Source organism: Nansenia antarctica, assembly GCF_963989245.1.
Source record: "Nansenia antarctica genome assembly, contig: SCAFFOLD_41, whole genome shotgun sequence".
NCBI lineage: Eukaryota > Metazoa > Chordata > Actinopteri > Argentiniformes > Microstomatidae > Nansenia > Nansenia antarctica.
Genome location: NW_027662440.1, coordinates 374,034 through 378,115, shown reverse-complemented (window position 1 = coordinate 378,115; position 4,082 = coordinate 374,034).

Here is a 4,082-nt window from a genome sequence, read left to right as displayed (position 1 = left end):
GGCTAGCACGGCTATCGGTGGTAGGTGGGCCCTTGTTAGCTAGCCTGTCTCTGCCAGGGGGAGTGTAATTGTGTGTGGGGGCTAGCACTTCAGGGGTAAAACGCTGGGTAGCTAGGAAGAAGCGGTCAGCCTCTTCTGCTAACTCACGGGGTTCAGTAATAGTCGTATTAGCGAGTGCTGTCTGTACATGTGCCGAAGAAACAGTTCAATAAATAGAAAATGTGGTTCTTCCGTACCTAGTAGGTTCAGCATCATGTCCATGTGCTGGGAAGGCTTGCTGTCTCCCAGCCCCTGAATTGCGAACAGACGTCGGGCTCGTTCTGACCGTGATAGTTCGAAGGTCTTGAGGAGGAGAGCCTTAAACGCTGTATATTTATTCAGGGCAGGGGGAGCTGTAATGAAGCCCACTGTTCTGGCTGCAGTGGAGCTCCCCAGCGCCGAGACGACATGGTAGTAGCGTGCGGCGTCATCTGCAATCCCACGGAGGGCAAACTGCGCCTCTGTCTGTGCGAACCATGCTGCCGTGGATGTCTCCCAAAACTCCGGCAATTTGAGAATAACGGCGTTATTTGCCATGTTCGGTTCAGTCTCGGATACTTCAACGGGACTGACGTCGGGGTCACCAATGGAGTGCCGAGAGACGGGAGTCGGAGGCGGTGTATCGAATGTCACAGCTAGACGTTTATTTACAGACATGAACGAGTCTCTACCACATGCTTCAAGAAGTAACTATAACTCATGTAACAAATTGAGTACCACGCACTAAACTCTCCGTGCGGAACAATACTCCCAACCCATAGTTCCGTGGGTGAATTATGTCAACCCACCACATGTTTGAATTAAAAAGGGCTGTAAATGTGTGTAGGCAATCATCACCAGGGAAAGATGGTATTTGTTATAGTATGTTAGCCCATATGAATGATTATACATTATGTGTAGTATTAAAATTGTTTAATAAAGTTTCAGAATGAATGGAAACAGTCAGTCATTGATGTACAATCCTGTTTAGAAATAAATGATTAGTTACAGGGAGCCCCATGGCTGTTTGTTGGGTTTAAATTATATTTATGATAGACATATTTAATGTAAAGTTATCTATAAGAACTGTGATTGGTCCGCTTGGTAGCGTCACATTCCGACTCTCTCGTAAATGCGGAAGCCATGACAGAAATGTCATTTACTTTTACTGTAATTACTTATTAATAACGTTTTGAGAAATTATGATAACCATCGTATTATCTTAGTTTAATGTCATTTCAATGCATTATAGACATTTTCTCTACAACAAGCGTAACAAAAAAAGCGGTATTATGCCGCTATGAGTACACCGACGCAGAAGTATAAATTGGGAGAGCCCTTGCGTAGGCTACAGCGTAGCCGCGCGTAAATTCGACGCAGAAGTATAAATTGGGCTTTAGAAAGTAAAGATTTGTTCTCCCCTTTTCAAAGTGGGTTTTCATAGAGGAAGAAATACTATGGATTCCATTCTGTCTAGAATCAGACATTAGGATTGCTCAAACTAACAAAGAAATGGTGTTAGCTGTCTTTGTTGATGTTTAAAAAGCCTATAATATGTTGTGGAAGGAAGGACTGCTCATCAAATTAAATAAATTGGGGGTAGACGGTAGGTTATATAATTGGGTATTAGATTTTCTTTTTGGCAGGATAATACAGGTTATAGACAGAACATTCAAAGGAATACAGGGTTGAGAATGGGACTCCACAGGGTAGTGTTTGTAGTCCAGTATTATCATGATTAATGACATTTTTGAACAAATAGAAAAAGGAATAGGGAAATCTCTGTATGCAGATGATGGGACCTTATGGATAAGGGGGCGGATCTGAAATATATACAGAAGAAAATGCAGACGGCAATTGAGAAGGTGGAACAATGGGCAAATTAATGGGGGTTTAAATGATCAATACCTAAAACTCAGGTTATTTGTTTTTTCAAACGATCAAAAGAAATATCTTTGAAGTTATATGGGCATACATTACAACAGGTTAGTGTAATTAGATTCCTTGGTGTTTTATTTGACGAAAAGTTGACCTGGAAACAGCATACTGAGAAAGTAAAAGATAAATGTAAAAAGGTCAATAATGTGTTAAGATGCCTGGCACGGAGAGATTAGGGAGCTAATAGAGCATCATTGTTTAATGTGTATCAGGCATTGATGAGGGCTGCTTTAGATTATGGATGTTTAGCATATATGTCAGCAGCAGTAAGTCATCTGAAAAAGTTGGACGTGCAGCAAACTCAAGGTCTTAGGATATGTAGTGGAGCATTTAAAACATCTCCAGTAGCTGCAATACAAGTTGAAGTTGGGGAACAGCCACTGTGGATACGAAGAATTAAACTTACGTTAGCATACTGGGTTAATTTACAAGGTCAGAACAATTCACATCCTACTAAACCAATCATACAAGACTGTTGGGAGCATAATAAGACTGACTATATGAGTTTTGGATGGATAGGGAATACAATAGCTAAACGATGTGACTTAGATAAAGTACAGTATAGTCCAGTAGTTCCACATTCAATGACTCCACCTTGGTTATTTGTAAATCCACTGGTAGATTTAGGTATACAACAAGAACTTTGAAAGAAGTCTAAATATGCACAGTTTGGGAACATAGCACAAAACTATATTGGTCTGCACTACAGTGACAAGGCTCTAATTTTTACAGATGGGTGAAAAGACCCAGAGACAGGCCAAACAGGAGCTGCAGTATATCTCCCTCAGTATAAGACAGGAATTAAAAAAAGAACCACTGATCATTTATCAGTATACACAGTGGAGCTGCTAGCAATTTTGACAGCATTGGAACGGTTGGTAGATAAACAGGGTAAATAATGCATTAATTGCTTCAGACAGCCGGGCAGCATTGTCTACCATTGTCTAGTATTAGATCTTTGAAATCTTGCAGACAGGATATTATTTTCAGGATTCATCAGTTAATGTATGGAATATATAGCACAGATATGTTGGCTCTGTTTGGGTTCCTGCTCATGTCGGGGTAGAAGGAAATGAAGATGCAGATATATTAGCTAAGCAGTCACTTGAATCAGAATCAATAGAAATGGATATTACACTGTGCAAAGCTGAGGTAAAATCAATCATTAAAACACACATGCAGGAATTATGGCAAGAAGACTGGAACAGAAATGAAACAGGAAGACATTTGTATAGCATTCAGAAGAAAGTTGGAATAGGAAGTAGGATGGGCAGGAACCGGAAAGAAGAGAGTAATTTCCTGTCTCAGGATAGGTCACACTGGATTGAATGACACACTTCATAGAAAAGGAAAACACCCAACTGGCATTTGTGCCACTGTAATAACCAGGAATCTGCTCAGCATATGTTGCTGAAATGTGAGAAATATGAGGAACAGAGAAAGCTACTGAAATCTGAAGTTTTACAGTAGGGAGTTTACTTGGAAACACATTTAAAGCATACAACCAGATAATAAAGTATTTGAAAGAAACTGGATTAATAGATAAAATGTAACACCGCCCCTCCCCAATTTTGCTTATTATTTCCATTTTCTATAATTCTTTCCCCTGTCAATCTGACGTTCCACACGGTCCGGTAGGTGGCGGTAATGCACCTTAAGTTAGTTGCCAACCGCCAATAAAAACAAAACGAAGAAGAAGACGCGGAAACAGGAAGTTCATATGTGTTGACCACCAGATCGCTTTTAGACTGTTATGATATCAGAATGGCAGAGATACAGCAGTTGAAAGGGTTTATCTCCGAGCGATTAACAGCGGCAGCTTTTGAGATATTCGGGGCGGTGGAAAGAACGATGTCAGAGTACCAAGGAGAAGTCTCCCGTTGCAAGGAGGAGAACCACCGTCTACGGACGTTGCTAAGCATCAGTGTTCAACCGGAGATAAAGCTCTATAGAACAGGTTCGTTTTTATTACAGTACTACACTCAAGGCTGCAACTAGCTGCTACTCCGTTTTAATGTGAAGACCAAGTTATCTTGATGACTGAGGCATATGGGATGCTAGCCGGGCTGAGCACCAAAATGCGTTTTTCTAAATGCCTCTGCGTCCTCAACCCGTTTGAACATGGA